We start from the raw sequence: 20,056 nt of genomic DNA, 5'->3' as shown, positions 1-20,056 counted from the left end.
AAAAATATATTCAAGCAAAACCAGAAGTCAAACCAGAAACCAAAATCTCAAAATTAACATATATGGACTTACCCTGCTTTCCCTTCTATATATAGGATTAGTCTAAAATTCTGTTTCCCTTAAAATTTATATCTGGGAAAGGAAAGTCCAAAGGTATTATGATATTATTTGAAAAGAATGAGAGGAGAGCATTTAGGAGTTGGTTTAGATTTGAGAGGGGTCATAAGAGCTGTGTTGGCAAATCGGAGTTCTGCATTTTGATTTGATATTAATCTATTCAGATAAATTCATTTTACTTTTAAACACTTTTTTTTATGACCCTGCCTTACATGTGCTCAAAAGAATATCCAAAGTCCTTTGATGGACGGTGAACTAATTAGCTTTAGTTCAGTGATGTCACAGCAAATCACTTCCATATACATCCAGTTTACAACATTAAGTAATAATACATGTTAACATTTGTATTTTCCTGACATAGAATTATTGTATAAATTAAATGATGTGAGGCTTATAGATTTCTAATTTCTCTGAGGTTAAAATATGTATTGAATCTATAATAAGCTATTTTCCCTCACAGGGAACCTGTAAAAACTTTGGAACAGATAAGTGGTGTGATCAGTAAGGTATTTTAGGCAGACTAACCCTTGTTTGTGAAGAATGTGTTAGGTAACGGGGAGCTGGATGTTAGAAAAACCAGTTAGGAGATCATGACAATAACAGGCAAAAGGTCATGTGATTTGCACTCTTTGCAGACTGGAAAAGAAAAGATCAATATGAGAGATGCATTTGAGGTAAGATTGACAAGACTGGACAAGTAGCTAAATGGAATTGGAGTTGCAAGAGAATAAAAAATAATTTTAACATTTTGAGCTTGGGTGACAAGGAGGGATGGTGGCTTCTTCATTTTGATGTGAAATGTAGCTGCATACCACAGTCTTTACAGAATTTGAAATACAGATATTGAATAACCCTCTTGAACAGAGTTAGAACTGAGAACTTTTATGTGCAAAATTGCTATATGTATTAGTCTGTTCTCATGCTGCTATGAAGAACTGTTTGAGACTGGGTAAATTATAAGGGAAAGATGTTTAATTGACTGACAGTTCCACAGGGGTGGGGAGGCCTCAGGACACTTACAGTCATGGTGGAAAGGGAAGCAAACACATCCTTCTTCACAAGGTGTCAGGAAGTAGAATAAGAGCTGAACAAAGGGGGAAGCCCCTTATAAAACTATCAGATCTCGTGAGAACTATCATGAGAATAGTATGTGGAAACTGCTCCCATGATTCAATTACCTCCCACTGGGTCCCTCCCACCATATGTGGGGATTATGGAAACTATAGTTCAAGATGAGATTTAGGTGAGGACACAGCTAAACCATATCACTGTGATTCTCTGCTACTTAGGAGAGAGAGTGCATATTACTTTTTGATGGAAAAATCTGTGGCTGGAAGTCATATATACACACACAGCATCCATGCAAATAGGAACAGCATGAATTAACAGCTGGAGAATTTTATGAACAAGATTCTTAGTACATTTTTGCTTGAAAGCACTAATAAATCAGTTCTGCAGAAAACCTCTGTCCTGATACAACACCTCCCCTTAAGGTAATGAGGATACTCTCCTCATTTATTACTTGTCTAAGCTCTAACCTTTGTAACTTCCCCTGACTCAATTTACAATTTGGGTTTTAGTGTGATGATTTATGTATCATGTCATTAAATATTTTGTGTAAAATATACTTTTTATTCAATATCTTCTAAAATCATCTTACTTAGAGTGTCTTTTTTTTGCCCAACCAATCTTTCTTTAACCCTGAAATTAAGGTTGCTAATAAGAAAAGACAAAAGATCATTTTTTTTTTTTTTTTTTTTGCTTTTGGCTCCTTAAGGTACTATAATATTTTCTCTGTAGGAAGGAAAGGGGGAAAAATCCTTACTTTACTTTTTTTGTAGAGATGAAGGCAAATTGTGGTAGTCCAACTAAAATCCATGGGTAGTTTCTTACCATGACCTTGTAACTGACCTCTGTCCTGTGAATTCAGGAGTGGAGCTGAGTAAGTGTATTTGAAACAGCGTGTTAAAATTATGCCATTAGCTATGACTATAAAGTGAAATATGGATGCTGTGTTTAGATAACCCAAGCAAAAATTGACTGTCTTAGGAGAACTAGCCTAAATTAGAAATATTTCAATTATTTTATATTTATAACTAGCTGGATAAATTTACTTGCTTGTTATGAGTATACTGCAATTTTGAATTGCTACTAATAATAATGATAGTTGCCATGTATTGAGAACTTATTTTTTGTCATGTTTTAAGTTTAGCAGCATATGTATATTATCTCATTTAATGCACATAGTGACTTAAGAGCTTAGTATTGGCTTTAATATTGACATTTCAAGCAACTAAGGCTCAAAGAAATGAACTTGCCCAGAGTTACATAATTTTCAAGAAGCAGAGCTATTTCATCTCACATTCAGAGGATGTGCTTTTAACCTTATGCTAAAAATACTTGATAACCCCTTTTTCTGATTTTTAATGATGAGTGTCCAAATTTACAGTTTAGATGAGGTTTAAATTAACTAATTTATTTTTAAAGTCTTTCCTATATATTATGTAATGTCCTATTTATGCTTCTACTCTATAAATGATTATTTGATTCATGCAAGTCAAGATGCCAATTTTAATAATATAAACAAATGGGCCAATAAAACTGTCTTTATTCTGCTTTGAAAATTTAAACTTTGAGAAAATATTTAATGGAAGTTTATTGACAAGAATAATAAATTATTGGTGGGTAAAGCAAACATAACTTCTATAAAGACAGTTTTATAGTTGGTGCACTGCCAGTGATCTGTCAAGTGTATTTACAAATGCTATTCTTTCACAGGGGAGAAAAGAGAAACTTCTCTACATTAACTCTAATAACTTTCAGTTTGAAATATTGAGAGTACTGTAAGAGTGAGTAAAGATTGATAACTATTATTATTTTCTGGGTCTGAGGAACACCATTATGTATGCCTACATATATGATGAACAAGAATTCTAATATGGACCCATGAAAGTAAAATTTCTCAGTTATCTCTACCTAAGTACAATGTACCACTGACAAAAATAAAACTGTATATGTGAAAGATGGAGCTGGCACTTCTCAAATGCTTATTTACTTTAATCCACACTTCTGTAGTTCCAAAAATTATTTCAGAATAAAACTTTCATGAGCTTTTTTGGGTCCCTTTTTTTCTGAGATACTGTATGGATACTTTCACTTTTGCTATTAAACTAATATCTTCAATGTCAGAGTCTAGAGAAAGATAGGATCCATTTCTTCTGTAAAATTACAAATATATATATATATATATATACACACACACACACACACACACACACACATAAAACGTTTATTTAGTTTTTACATAGCTTAATATAGAGAAAATTAAGTAGATATGGTCATTGACCTGTAGCACATGAGCTTTAATAAGCGTGAAAATGGAATAAAGATTTTTAAATACACCTTATCATAAACACATCTAAAGAAAAAAATGAGAAGAATTAAAATAATAGTATGGAAAAATGTCATTACTATCCCAACATGCCTTTCATGGCTGTTGTACTGGTGGCATGCTATAATTTCCTCAAAGGCACAGTCTGGCAGAATATTAGATAGTTTTATAACATGAGTGTTCTGTTTCTTTTACTGGTTAACGTTTTAAGATAGAATACAAGGACAGTCTGCTTCCTTTGTGAATCATAGGATTACAAAGTTAGGAAAGAATTTAGAGATTATTTTTATTATTTTCATGTATTGTTTTTATTTATTCCTACTGCTGATTGAGGAATTCTTTTCCTACCTTGCCCCTTTAGGTGGGTATTCACTATTTCACGCATATATATTTATATTTATATATTTATAGATTTTCCTATCCTGTGCCAGTTTTTAAACTAGAAATATAACTTTTATGAGTAGTACATTATTACCAGAATTCCAATTTGTTTTGTGGCTCTGTTGGTCTAAAACTTCCTTAATTTAAGAGGCAATATACTGGTCTGAAATTCTACCACTGGGTTTCACTAACTTTCCAGAACAACATATAATATTACTATTTACACAAGCCTATAAAAACAGAACTGTCTTATTTCTCATTCTTCTGTAATATAAATTCAAATGCAAAAATTATAACACATTCTTTTAAGATTATCTCAGTGGCCATCTTGTCGTTATCAATGTTCTTTTTTGAATATAATCCTAGGACTTGGCAAAATATTACATACAGGCTCTGAACAGAACAAAATTCATAGGAAATCTTCTTGGCATGTGGATATGACTCTTTGACTAAGGTAGCTTAAGGTTAATTACATTTTTCTTCAGTTCCAATAACACAATTAAATGTAATTATTATGTTCTATTACAGTAAGTTATTAAAATATGGGTTTGAAATTCTTACAAGTTGAATAATTTGGTATTCTACTGTATTTATCTAAGGAAGATATCATCCTAAACTGCTGTAATGGCATGCAAATAATTTTCAGAAGCTCTCTCTTTTTATATATACCTCACTACTTACTCTGTCATGTTTTGTGTTAGTGCCTTATGTTAATGAGTATTCTTATACAGAAATTTGATAGTGAAATATTAATCATTGTGCATACATGTTTTGAAATATTCTTTGATAGGTAAATCAATATGGGATGGAGCAAAAACAACTCAATGATATGGTGCTGATCAAACATAAAGTATATAAAGAGGTCTGGGTTGTGTCAAAATGTGTAAGAGGAGATGAAGAGCAGGTCCCAAAAGTCTTTTAGACAAAAGTGAAAAAAAATTTAGAGTTTTTTGAATGAACATGAAGGCCTGAAGATTAACTTTGGTGGATTGTCTGCAAAGGTTATAAACTATTGTAGCTACAAGTCTTACTATCTGCAAAAATGCCCACTACCAATTGCATCCAACCTTACATATATACGCACCATTCTTCTCAGCAAGAGGTGGAATCTATGTCCTGTCTCCTAAATCCGGACTGGCCTAGTAGCTTGCTTTGATCAGTTGGATATGATGCAAGAATACTGTTTGAATTCTGGTTTAATGCCTCAAGAATTCTTTCATCTTCATGTGCACTTTCTTGGCAGATGCCCGCTATATGAAGAAATTTGGGTTATCCTTCTGAAATTCCAGAAAAGAAAGGACCTGGAAGATGAGAAAACAATGAGAGAGAAACTATGTAGATAGAGGAGAGCTTGGGTGTCCCAGTTGGCCACCAGCCCCAGAGTTGCTGGCTGATAAATGTAAATGAGGTCAAGTTGAATCTTCCTGCCCCAGGACAGCCACCTTAGCCAGAACCAAATGGAACAGAGATGATTCAAGGCTGCTGAGTTTTGCCTGATTACATGAACCAAAGAATCATGGGCAAATGATATAGCTATTCTTCAGTTTTAATTCATTTATAATAATTGTACATATTTGGGGCTTCAATATGTATGTGCAATGTGTAATGATCAAATAAGCATAGTGGCTTTTCTTTTAAGTCATTAGGTTTGTGGAGTGTTTTAGTAAGTAGCATACGTCATTGAAATTATAAGAAAAGTCATGAAATAGACTTTTTATAATAGATGATACTCCCCTCCCCAAATTCAGCATATTTTAAGTCTGTTTTTGTGTCTGCAAATTGTATTTTCTACAAAATAATATGATTGGGGCAACAAAAGACATTGTATCAAGCCCTTATCATGATTTTAAAGTGAAATCTAAACCAATAACAGAAAACTTATCTTTGTTGATGACAGCAATGGAGTCTCTCTTGGTAAACCACTGAATCTTCTGTTGACTTAATTGATATTCTTTGCTGCAGATCTTTGGAAATAAAGGGAAATATTTGATGCATAAAGCTCTTGTTGAGTTTATGAAAAATAACGGTCAGTGAGGGTGTCTTTTGCTTGTTCGGAGGGTACTTTCTCTACTACTATTTTTAATTTTGTAACAGAAGCAACTAGTTTTCTCCAAATATCCATTAATTCTTTTCCAAATATATATTTGCCACCTATTTCTTTAGAATTCCTCACCATTTTTAGCTGGCTATACAGCCAATCAAAATAAATTCTACGTTCCCTAGCTTCTTTTGAAGATCAAAATGTTCATTGGGCTATAGGCTGACTACAAGATTATAGGAGATACAGTATGTGTGAATTCCAGAAAATAAGCCTATGGAATGAGAATAGACTTCTTCATTTTTTTATTCTTTCTGCTGGCTGAAATGTGTACCCTCTTTGCTGGAAGTCTAGCAGCCATTTTGAACCATGAATTGTAAGTAAGCCATGTCTTCAGGATGAGAGAGCCACAAACTAAAAAAGTTTGTTTTCCTTAAGTGATGGAGCTTTATTTTAGCCCTATGCTGAGATTAAAGGAAAACGTATCTATATTTTGTTGAAGTATTGTCATTTTGGAGTTTCTAAAACATGTTATTGACAAAGACTCTCTTATTGACCAAGGTTTGTTAGGTTCCTCCAAGTCCTCTTCTTGAGGTCTCATCCTTGGCCTTCCTTGTCTCTCCTGTCCTCTCTGGGCATGAGTCACCTAGTTCTGGCAAGAATCCTGCTAAGTCAGTTTAATGAGACTTCCCCACCTTTGATATCTGACAATCCTCTGTAAATGATCAAGTTCTTCACCTCCCACCTTTGATGTATAGATCCTAGACCTCTCTTAAGCAAGACTCTTAAGTCCGTTTAGAAAGAATTTTTCCACCCATAATGTCTCTTAATAATTTTCTATCTATTGATCCCCCTTCCTCTGCTAGTTTGTTGTACATCCTTAGCTCCCTTTTCTGTTTGTCTCCTCTATTGTAATCACCTTGACAACTATTGCAGTAGTCTTTAATAAAGTCTTCCTAATCAGTTTAACAAGTATCAGAATAATTTTTTAGCACTACCAAACCTAATAGCTCCTAATTCAGGAGCCTTCCTCAGAAAATAACTTTGAGGACTCCGTGATGTTCTGGCATCAACACTAATTTTAAGATCTTTATTTTTTTGTATTAGCTAGTTTCGTCATCTGCATCAGTGGGAACCATAAGCCTATGGAGCACCACTATTAGGAAATCGGAGGTGGGGAAATTTACATGGGATGGAGAGGAATTTTCTTGTCTACTTTTCCAATAAATAAATTTTCTTTTTAAGAATTAATTGGACAAGAGAATGTATTTTGATTGGCCTGATACATATTGTGAGGGTTACTAAAAATGGAAAGTTGTGCAGAGAAAGAAAAATTAGTTTTGTTTGTGTCTCAGACAAATTTTGAGTAGCCATTGCAATATCCTTAACTTCTGTACCTAAACATCTCACTGCATAAGCTCCAGAAATTTCTCCTCCCACATAATTATTAACCAAAAGCCAAAATTTGGCTTTGACTCTAAGAAATGGGTTTACAGAATTCACTATACCTTTTAGGATTCCTTTTTGTTGTCGCTTTTCCCTTTTGTTTTCCCTGCTTATGATAGATACAGCCTTATATTTGATCTAGGAAAAGTCAAGACCACTGATCTTAGCCAAAATCAGCCCTGCAGGGTAGATATTTAGGATTATATGGAAATGCAAAGTGAACAGAATGAAAATAAAAAGTCGATCTTAAATAAAAAGGCCCTGTTACTAAATACCAACATCATTGAGAAGTCAGATATTCTACACTTCTAAGAAGAAATGATGATTTTATTACCTGGTATAATCTGTCAATATGTTAATATTTAAGAAAGCATAGAATTATAGATAAAATATAAATACAAGTTATATTATACAAGTTAAGAGAAAGACTTTGATAACCCTTTGAATAAGATAGCAGATTTAATTATAGATACCACTCATGATAGCATGACTTAAAATAATTCTGGGAAAAAGTTCATTTGGAGGTACATATTGGGACCAAATGCCATAGATATGGTGACGTTTAGGGGGGAAAAAGAAAACCACTGTTTTTTCTAATAACTGGAAAAAATTAAATCTGATAAATGTAGACAAAGTTTTTAATAAATAGACTGATTTTTCAGCAATGTCTGTTTGATAACTATTGTTTAAGAAAATATTTTTTGAAGGGCATAGAGAACTTTTGGAAGCTGGTAATGAAAGTCTGTTTCTGAACTTCTTATAAGATTAGAAAACTGGATGACAGCAGCATGGGGGGCAGCTATGGGAGTCTTCAGGGCAAACTTGTAGTAAAGAATTTGTGTTATTACTGATATTGCCCTGATCATTTATTGCACACTGGTTTCCAACATAATCTTTTGAATCCGGTTTCAATCATGTCAATGAAGTGAAGAATTTAAGTGACTATCTAGACAAATCTGTGTCTTAATCAGTTTGTGCTACTATAACAAAAGACCTCACCTCCTGGTACCTTCACATTGGTGATGAGATTTCAGCTTATGAATTTGGAGGGGGGACACATTCAGAACACTGCAACCTGTTTCTGAAAATGTATTATTAATTTCAGTTATCTGGATAGATTCTCTTTGTAAATGTCGATAATTATTTTTATATTACTGAGGTTACGCATGGGTTAGACACTTTTTAGTTTTGTTAAGTATGTCTGAGACATGGAGAGTAGCTCTTTGTGAAATAATTGTTCTTTACAACTGATTTCTGAGCAAACTGCTTCCATTTCCTGCTCTGTTAGTTGAAATATAGGAACTACCCATTCCATGTTATCCTGGAGGCTTTGCTCACTTCAGGGAGCTTGTTGACTTCCCAGTCCCCAAATATATGTTTTCATAAAAATATACTCTCTGTTTAATTTCTTTTATCTTTATGTAATTCAACAAACAAATAAAACAATTATTTCATAAATACAAATGCTGAAAGGAAAATCTGAAGGTTATAGATGATGAAATAATCCTTGAGGGTGTACACTTTTATTTAAAAAATAAATAAAACAAGCAAAAAGGAAAATCTCCAGGAAACCAGCAAACAGGGTGCCAACAGCTCTGTAAGCTATGCTGCCATCATTAGTTAATTCCTTATGGAATCATAAGCTAGCAGCAAAAACCCAGTCTCTGAATATATTATGAATCATTATTTATTCTTTTTAAACAGAATCAAAGAAAATATATCAAATACGTTTCTAATCATGATTGCTCATTATCTTTCATCTTGGCCTGGAACTTCATGTTAACCTCCTACACTAACAGAAAAGAGTCAGGAGACAGTTCTTTGTTTCATCTATTTCAATTGCATTACTGACAGGGCAACATCTGTGTTCTGTTCCCTCCCTTTTTCCTTAGTTGATGAATTCACCTTCAGAAATTGTACAGGAAGGTGTTTGGAGAATTTTTAGAATTTTCCTGTTTTATTCTCTAGCAATCTGTTAAGGGATAAAAGATCTTTCCAGCTTTATACATTTTCCAAACTTTATAAATTTATTAATTTCTTGAAATCCCAAAGCGTTTCCGTATAGGATGACTCTGTATTCTGATTAGTAGTTATAAGGAAGCTCAGATTGCATTACTTACACTTTCTATAAAAAAAAAAAAAACTTACCAGCTGGGTGTGGTGGCTCATGTCTGTAATCCCAGCACTTTGGGAGGCAGAGGCAGGCAGATCATAAGGTCAGGAGTTTAAGACCAGCCTGAACAATATTGTGAAACCCTGTCTCTACTAAAAATACAAAAATTAGCCTGGCGTCGTGGTGCCACGGACCTGTAATCCCAGCTACTCAGGAGGCTGAGGCAGGAGAATCACTTTAACCTTGGAGGTAGAGGTTGCAGTGAGCCGAGATCATCGTGCTACTACACTCCAGCCTAGGCAACAGAGCAAGGCTCCGCCTCAGAAAATAAAACTTACCTATCAGAAGATTAGCTAAAAAGATATATCAATTTTAACCTTTAAAAATTTCGATTTCAAAGTTACTTTAAAGTCAACTTAGATCTTTAGAGAATTTAAGAATATCTAACTAAGTCAACATTGTCTTTATGTTAGAGCACGTCTTTCTAGATCCAGTAAGTGGTAATATTTTATGCTTAGGGCATTTGCAAGCCATGTCTTTAGCCAGAATTATCTTTCACCTGGAATTCCTGGAAAACCCCTAATCTACTTTAAAATCACCTTCTTTTACTTCCTGACATTATTAAAATAGTAGTGATCATAAGAAAGCTTACATAACCTTGAGGATCAAATCTATCCACTTAATGTATCTGCATCTCCACTCTCTTCCTTCCTGTAAAATGATCATCTAAGTTTATTCCCTCTACTGTCTTGCCACTTGCTATTCCTGGATATTGCTCTTGCTGTGTTTCCTCTACTTCCACTCTTAATTGATACATTAAACTTATATCCTCCGAAATAATACTCATGTCTTCTACTTTTCAAACCTTCTTCGCCCATGATGCTTTCCTCATAGATGACACTGTGAATATACCAATTAATCAGACCAACAAAGCCTAGGGTTTGCTTGACTCTTCTTAATCTGATATAATTCATATCTCCTCTGTAAACAGATCTATTTTGTAATACCTTGAAATAGTAGTTCAAATCCAACCACTTCTCGTCTCCATCACTGTCACCTACTCCAAGACTGTTGTCCATCACCTGGTTTACTGCCATGGCCTCCTTACTCGTACCCCTGATATTTTAGATTGAAAAAATGCTTAGAAAAGTGTATACAAATTAAGTGTGGATGAACTAGATTTAAACAGTTAGAAAGCTTTTTTTTTTTTTTTTTTTTTTTTTTTTTTTTGGTAGTGGTAGGTGGAGCTCATCTTCAGTTTTTGTTTGAACTATGGAGAAAAATAACTCCAGAAATCTGCAGAGGCATCTCCTTGAGTTTTTTACTGAGTACTAAGTTACACATGGAAAGAATAAGATTTTATAGGCTCCTACAAAGAAGCAAAAATGAGTAAGAACCACCTTGAGGAATCCTACAAACTAAGTTTTTATCAGAGTTGGAACAAGGCTGACAGCCCCTCAAGTGTGGCCAGTCAGAAGAGAGATCTTTTAAGTAACTCAGAAAATTCCAAAGATAATTCAGGCCACAAAGGAGTAAAGACAGAGAAGCTGCATCTACACAGAAGATCTACACAAATGGTAAACATATTGGTATGTGCAAAAAAAAAAAAAATGGGGTTTGTAAAATACAGAGAAGTAACATCTATGACAATCATTGCAAAATGAATGTGGCCACAGACTGTGATAAGTTAAAGATGCCTATTTGCCCAATGGATCACCTAGTACAAAAAATGAAAAGAAAGCCAAATATAATATATTATTTAATATTCCAAATATTAAATTAATTTAAATTATAAGAAAAAGATTATATGAAGAAAATGGAAAATCAATGACAAAGTGTTAGATCCACCTATATCAATAATTACATTACATGTACATGAGTTAGACATACAAATATAAGATAGTAATTTTCAAAATGGATAAAACATAACAATGCCAAACTATATTCTCTACAGAAAACATATTTTAATTATAAAAACAGATGATTTAAAAGTAAAGGGATGGAAAAGGATGTAGTGTACAAATTCTAATAATAAGAAAGCTTAAATGCTTATATTCATGAGACAAAATTGACTTTAGTGCAAGGAACATTACCAAAGATGAAGATGACATTTACCAGTGATAAAAGAGCAAATTAATCAAGAACATAATAGCCTAAATGTATATTCACAAAAAAATAAAAACTGTAAAACACTTCAAGTGAACACTTAGAAACCAGCAAGGAGAAATAGATAAATCCACAATTAAAACTGGTGATTTCAATACTCTTCTATCAGTAATAAAACAAGTAAATGGAAAACCAGGAAGTAGGTAGGATACTTGAGGAGATTATCAACTAATTTAAACTAATTAACATTTATAGACCAGTACACCCAGTGACTAGAGAATGCATGTTACCCTCAGTTGCACAATTCCCAAGATAGACCATATGCTTGGCTGTAAAAGTCTCAATTTAAAGGAATTAAAATTATTCAGAGTGTTCTCTGAAAAGAAAAAAAATTATAAATCAAATATATATCTGAAAAACTCAAATATTTAGGAACTTTGCATGATATTTTCAAAAACTTATAGGTCAAAGAGAAAATTACAAAGAAATTAGAATATACTTAAAATGGTATGAAAATCAAAACACAACCTACTAAAATTTGTGAGTTACAGAAAAAGCAATATTTTAAAGAAAACTTATGTTTTATGTACTTATAATAGAAGAGAAGTTTGAGATTAGTGATGTAAGCTTCTGAGGTTTTATCTTAAACTAAGAAAAAACCAAAAAAGTACATTTAATCCAAAAAGTGGAATGAGGTACACAATAACAAGTAAAAATAAATAACAATGTTAAGGTAGGGAAAAACCAATGATATAAGCAGAAATCAAGTTGAATAACAACACTCAAGTGTTCTGAAAGTAACAGTCCCAAATGCCCAGCATATTAATATACATATGCATGTGAATTTTATGCATCATTAAACTTTCCCTGATTTTGTTTGTAGGTTTAAAAGGTTATGACATTGACAGATGCTAAAATGTTATAGGAAAGGAGATGTCATTTTTATGATTCCCACATTACAATTTATATTTGGTAAGTGGCATTTTTGTTGTCAGGTGGGGAATGGTGGTCCTTTACAAACAGATGTTGGAGAGGATGGGGAGGGTATAAGCCTTAGACATTAGATGAAGCACTGTCCGAGCCACAGTCTCAATATAGGGTTCAAATGGGACCTTGAGATGTTGGCCTGGAGATGATAACGATTCCGCAGTTCCCTGGACACAGAAATCAGAGCCTCTGCACAGCATGTACTCTGACAGTCTCCTCTTCAAGTGAGTGGCAGGCACTTAGACTCTCTCTGTAAGCACTGTGCATAGATGCCTGTTGCACAGAGGGACATGTACCTCGGTGCTACTCCTATACGTCCTCATGTAGCCTGCACTCTCTGAAGGCCACCTGTCCCTATGGGTACCCGAACTTGCATTGCATGCTCATGTCATCAATTTCTGATTGCTCTGAATCCTGGAAAGTGGTCTAGTGCTCACCCAGAAACTTCAGACTAACTCTGGCCTGGTTAAACCAGTGAACTCTGCTGTCTATGCTAAACCACACTTTCAAAAAGTCTGATTTGTCCTTCCTCGGGTACTGTCCCTCAGCCCGAAGGTACCATATACAGTTTCTTTATAATTAAACTTTTGTTTGAGATAATACTTTATATTAAACTTTCCCAGGATAGCCTTCTGTGAATTTCTAGCTCCTGAGTAGACTCAGACTGCTATGATGAATAAACAGATAAATGTCAAAGTTCATATAGAAATTTCAGAGTAATCACTATAAAATTATTATAAAAGCTTTGGTTTAGATTTTGGGATGTCTTGAATATATCACAATCCTCTCTCCACCCCTCAGCCTCTGCACTCATGGTAATGGAATCAGGACCTGTAGCCTGTTTTGTTAGAAGGGGTTAAATTTAACAAATCTAAATATAGAGATGCAGCTGTGGTTATTGGTGACTATGGGACAAACATTTTATGTTGCATGATGTTTTTCTCACTTTTTATAAAGGCTATCTTTCTGATCAAGCCCATTTTTCTACCATCTAAGTAATTTATAAAGACTGAGATCCTTGATTAGGGTTGTGAACCTGAAAAACAAATGGTTTCCAGCTTTCCTAGTTGCCTCTGATAGCTGTATAAGAAAGACAACTTCGCTAAAAATTTATAGGCTGAACCTGACTATCTGGCTTTTTAATAGTAATAGAATTTAATACAGGTATTTGTTTAATCTGCCTGGATATATATATATAATCCGGTGGTGACAAGTGCAGTGCTACTCAGCATCATCTGCAAACCGGCGGCATCAGCATCACCTGGGAGCTTTTCAGAAATGCACATTCTCATGTCCCAGTCTAGACCTGGTGCGTAGGAGTCTATGTTTTAATAAGCCCTAGATGTGATTCCTAGGCATGCTAGTGTATAAAAAGCACAACTTAGAACCTCTCAAATAATTGTAGATTTCTACTAGATTTTTTAAACTAAGTGGTCTGATATGTAGAAACCTCTGGGATCTATTAGATTTCTAATACAAAGTCAATGGAAGTTTAATTGAGCAACCCTTTTCTGTCCCTGGACATTGAAAGAGAGGGCAAGTGAATATCAGTATATGTTTGACTATGAAGAATTTATGTTGCAAGATAGAGATGAAATATCTCAACAGCTGCTTTATTTTTTTCCCCGGAAGCATGTGGAACTGATGCCCATGGTGTTTTTTTTTTTCCTCTCCTCTTCCCTCCCCTTCCTCTTCAATATTTCCTGTTTGTGGAAGAACATCATTCACCACCTGATAACAGAATGTCACTTACTTTTGTTATCCAAATATAAAATGAACCTGTGGCTCATAGCAATAGCATCTCCCTTCTCATAATATTTTCGTGTCTATCAGTGTTACAACCTTTTAAACTGACATATAAACTAAATCAGAGAAAGCTTAGCAATGCATACATTTTACGTGTTATATATTAACCGGTTGGACATTTGCAACCATTACATCAATGGGGCTTGAGTGTTGTCAATCAAGTTTATTTCTACTTGTGTTGAGATGCCAATGTTAATTAATATTTCGGGCTTTTGGAAATCATGTGGAAATCACATTTCCTTCCCAAAGTATCTCTTTAAAGCTCATTTATTTTTGTGTCCAGAGTCCCTTGTTTTGATGTGTATTTTGTTTACACTGAGATTAGTGCAGTGTGCAGTAAGTGACGGGAAAGAGTCCACTGCTGCCTTTTGTAACCTCTCACATTCTTGTCACGCTTAGTGTTAAAAGTTGTTTCTTACCCTTGCCTAGGAAAATAGAACATGCTCTGTGTCTACCAGCCACATTGAAAGTAAATTATACAGCAAACTGTTTTCCAAACGTAATTTCATTCTATTGTATCTTGATTCCATGAAGTAATTTTGACACTGGCAAAAGAGTGTCAGTTTATAAGAAACGTTACAATGCTAGCTTTAAAATGGGAAAATGCAGCAAAATTATATGATCACTAAGCAGTATTTACTTAGAGGCCTTTCCTGTGCTCCTGCTCATGAGAAATTCATTCCCTTTGAATCGACAATCCTTTGGGAAGCAGAACTTATCATGCGACATGTTTCGTACTATAAGGGAAACAATAATACGGTTTTCACTGTAAAAATCCTTGTCTTCTGAATGAGGTAATGTAGTTTATGCAAAGGCTATGCAGAATCCTCCTAGAATCTCAGCAAGAACAGGAACAAACTCCTTATATTTCTATTGAAATTATCTAGAACATGAAGGACAAAAAGCTATGACCACCAAAATAAAATAGTTGATTTTCTTGAATCCAGGTCTAGTATTCTGTTTCTGTTATTTCTTTTTTTATTGTTATTATTATACTTTAAGTTCTGGAGTACATGTGCAGAACATGCAGGTTTGTTACATAGGTATACACGTGCCATGGTGGTTTGCTGCATCCATCACCCCATCATCAAAATCTCCTAATGTTATCCCTCCCCAATCTCTCCACCCCCTGCTATCCCTCCTCTAGCCCCCTCCCATCCCCAGACAGGCTCCAGTGTGTGATTTTCCCCTCCCTGTGTCCATGTGTTCTCATTGTTCAACACCCAATTATGAATGAGAACATGGGGTATTTGGTTTTCTGTTCTTGTGTCAGTTTGCTGAAAATGGTGGTTTCCAGCTTTGTCAATGTCCCTACAAAAGACATGAACTCATCCATTTTTATGGCTGCATGGTATTCCATGGTGTATATGTGCCACGTTTTCTTATCTAGTCTATCATTGATGGGCATTGGGGTTCATTCCAAGTCTTTGCTATTGTAAACAGTGCTGCAATAAACATATGTGTGCATGTGTCTTTATAACAGAATGATTTATAATCCTATGGTATATACCCAGTAATGGAATTGCTGGGTCAAATGATATTTTTAGTTCCAGATTCTTGAGGAATCTCCACAATGGTTGAACTAATTTACACTCTCACCAACAGTACAAAAGCATTCCTATTTCTCCACATTCTCTCCAGCATCTGTTGTCTCCAGATTTTTTAATGATCGCCATTCTAACTGGCATGGGATGGTATCTCAATGTGGTTTTGATTTGCATTTCTGTAATGACCAGTGATGATGAGCTTTCTTTCATGTGCTTATTGGCTGCATAAATGTCTTCTCATATCCTTCACCTGCTTTTTGATGGGGTTGCTTTTTTCTTGTAAATTTGCTTATGTTCTTTGTAGATTCTGGATATAAGCCCTTTGTCAGATGGGTAGATTGCAAAAACTTTTTCCCATTCTGTTGGTTGCTGGTTCACTCTAATGATAGTTTCTTTTGCTGTGCAGAAGTTCTTAAGTTTAATTAGATCCCATTTGTCTATTTGGCTTTTGTTGCCATTGCTTTTGGATGTTTTAGTCATGAAGTACTTGCCTATGCCTATGCCTATGCCTATGATATCCTTAATGATATCACCTAGGTTTTCTTCTAGGGTTTTTATGGTGTTAGGTCTTCTGTTTAAACCTTTAATCCATTTGTAGTTAATTTTTGTATAAGGCATAAGGAAGGGATCCAGTTTCAGCTTTCTGCATATGTCTAGCCAGTTTTCTCAACACCATTTATTAAATTGGGAATCGTTTCCCCATCGCTTGTTTTTGACAGGTTTGTCAAAGATCAGATGGTTGTAGATGAGTGGCCTCTGTTATGTTCCATTGGTCTATATTTCTGTTTTGGTACTAGTACCATGCTGTTTTGATTACTATATTCTTATAGTATAGCTTTGGTATACTATACTGTACTATGAGGCTACACTAATCAAAACAGGATAATACTATTTTGATTACTACAGTTTTGATTACTATAGTAATAAAACTATACTATAAGGGTACAAACTATACCAAATACCAAAACTATACTATAAGGGTACAGTATAAACTATGCTACAAGGCTACAGTAATCAAAATGGAATGGTACTGTTTTAATTACTACTATTTTGATTACTGTAGCCTTGTAGTATAGTTTGAAGTCAGGTAGCATGATGCCTCCAGCTTTTTTTTTTTTTTTTTTTGGCTTAGTATTGTCTTGGCTATGTGGGCTCTTTTTTGGTTCCATAGGAAGTTCAAGGTTTTTTTTTCCAATTCTGTGCAGAAAGTCAATGGTAGCTTGATGGGGATAGCAATGAATCTATAAATTACTTTTGGCAGTATGGCCATTTTCACAATATTGATTCTTCCTAACCATGAGCATGGAATGTTTTTCCATATGATTGTGTCCTCTCTTATTTCCTTGAGCAATGGTTTGTAGTTCTCCTTGAAGAGGTCCTTCACATCCCTTGTCAGTTCTGTTCCTAGGTATTTTATTCTCTTTGTAGCAATTGCAAATGGCAGTTCACTCATGATCTGGCTCTTTATTAGTCTGTTTGATGTATAAGAATGCTTGTGATTTTTGCACACTGATTTTAGATCCTGAGACTTTGCTGAAGTTGCTTATCAGCTTAAGGAGATTTGGGGCTGAGACGAAGGGGTCTTCTAAATATAAATCATGTCGTCTGCAAATAGAGTCAATTTGACTTCCTCTTTTCCTAGTTGAATATCCTTTATTTCTTTTTTTCTTTTTTTTTTTTTTTTTTGCCTGATTGCCCTAGCCAGAAATTCCAATACTACGTTGAATAGGAGTGGTTAGAGAGGGCATCCTTGTCTTGTGACACTTTTCAAAGGCAATGCTTCCAGTGTTTGCTCATTCAGTATGATATTGGCTGTGACTTTGTCACTAACAGCCCTTATTATTTTGAGATATGTTCCATAGATACCTAGGTTATTGAGAGTTTTTAGCATAAAAGGCTGTTGAATTTTGTCAAAGGCCTTCTGTGCATCTATTTATATAATCATGCAGTTTTTGTCTTTGGTTCTGTTTATGTGATGGATTACGTTTACAGATTTGTGTATGTTGAATCAGCCTTGCATTATCAACAAAATGTTTTCAAATACCATTTCATTTTCTGGTGAGAAGATCGCATCATTTTTCTATTTTTTTTTTTTTTTTTTTTAAAATTATAAAAAAAAAAAAAAATTTTTTTTTTTTTTTTTTTTGCCACGGTAAACCAGCTTTGAATCTTCAAAACCCACTTGAGCAATGTGTTTTATCCTTTCTATATTTGCAGGATTCAATTGGCAGATATTTTAAAAACATTTTCTGTGTTTCTGTTTACAAAAGATTCAAGACTATAGTATTTTTTTCTTTTTTTTTATTTATGATGCGTTTGGTTTTGTTAGCAGAGTATTTCTGGCCTTACAGAATAAAATGGAAATTATTTTCCTATACTTTCTGGAAGAGTTGCTGTAGCTGTTGTAGCATATTTTCTTAAATGTTTAGTAGTTCTTACCAGTAAAAACATCTAATCACGAAGTTTTTTCGTGGAGAAGTTTTCAATTGCAAATTTAATTTACATAATGAATGCATTACATTCAAAATTTTACAGTTTTTCTTGTAATAGTCTCAGTAATTTTTGTCTTTTAGTGTGTTTTTACATTTCTTCTTATGCATTGAATTTATTAAAATGAAGTTGTTCATAATATTCTTTTTTAAGGTTTATAGGATGAAATGCTCCTGCTTTCATTGCAGATACTGTTGATTTGTGTTTTCTCTTAAACTAGCTGGAGTATTTTTCTTTGTTGGCTTTTAATAAATTTACACTTTCATTTGTGTGTGTGTGTGTGTGTGTGGTGGTTTTTAGTCTTATTTCTTGTATTCATTTTGGCTGCATTTTTCTTTTTTTGCTTTTGTAAAGTGAAAGTTTAGGTCATTGAATTTGAACCTTTCTTGGTAGCTGATTAACAAAACTATTTTCTTTTTAACACTCCTTTTGCTACATCCCAGAAATTTTGTTTTTTGCATTTTCATTTTGATTCAAAAGAAACATTTTTTATTATTCTTTGTAACTTATTTAATACATGTATTATTTTAGACTACGCTTGTTTTACATACAATTTTAGGGATTTTCTTAGTATCTCTTAGTTATGAATTTTTAATATAATTACATTGTAGTCTCAGAATATATTTTTGTATCAGTTCTGCTTTTGTAAATTTATTAGAGACTGTTTTGTTTCTGCAAATAATGCGTATTTTAAAGCTTTTTGTTGTATTGTTCTATGATTATCAATCAGGTCAAGTTTGTTAAGTGTTTTTTATCCTTACTTTTACTCTGTCTACCTGTTTTATCAATTTTGCAAAAGCAAAATTTTCATGTATTATTGTAATTGTGGAGCTATCCATTTTTCTATTTTCAGTTCTAGTCTATTTTTTCAGTTCTGTTATTAGTTGCATTCGCATATAGGATTGATATGTTTTCTTCATGAATTTATACTTTTATCATGAAATGCCAATTTTTATCTTTGGTAATCTTTCTGTTGAAGTCCATTTTATCTTAATATAACTTCCCTAACTTTCTTGTTATCTAAATTTGCATGATAAATGGTGTCTTTTCTTTCACTTTTAGTTTATCTCTGGTATTTCCTTAAAGCTGTCTTTTATAGACTAGGTATGTAATCCTGTATCCCAAAGCCTGTAATCCCAATGCTATGGGAGGCTAAGACAGGAGGATCACTTGAGGCCAGGAGCTCAGTATCAGTCTGGCAACATAGTGAGACTCCATTTCTACAAAAACAACTCAAAAAATTAGCCAGGTATGGTGGTACACACCTGTAGTTCTAGCTACTTAGGAGACGGAGGCAGAAGGATCACTTGAGCCCAGGAGATTGTATTGAGCTATGATTGAGCCACTGCACTCCAGTCTGGGCAAAAGAGTAAGGCCTTGTCTGTAAAAAATAAAAGAGAAATTTTTTTAAAGATGTCTCTTATAGATAGCATATAGTTTGGTCTTATTTGATGTCAAGTCTGACAATATTTAGCTTTTAATTTATGTTTAGACAAAAAGTCTAAATGTAAAACAATAGGATGCAATTCTTACTAGCTTGGATTTCAGTCTACCATCTTACTTTTTCTCTATTTGTTCCATTTGTTCTTAATTACTTTGTTTCTTTCACTACCTGTGACGGTTTGTTTTATGTG

Source organism: Sapajus apella, unplaced genomic scaffold, assembly GCF_009761245.1.
Source record: "Sapajus apella isolate SASKATOON/1434 unplaced genomic scaffold, GSC_monkey_1.0 scaffold2, whole genome shotgun sequence".
Taxonomy (NCBI): Eukaryota; Metazoa; Chordata; class Mammalia; order Primates; family Cebidae; genus Sapajus; species Sapajus apella.
Note: the sequence above shows the minus strand (reverse complement) of the source record.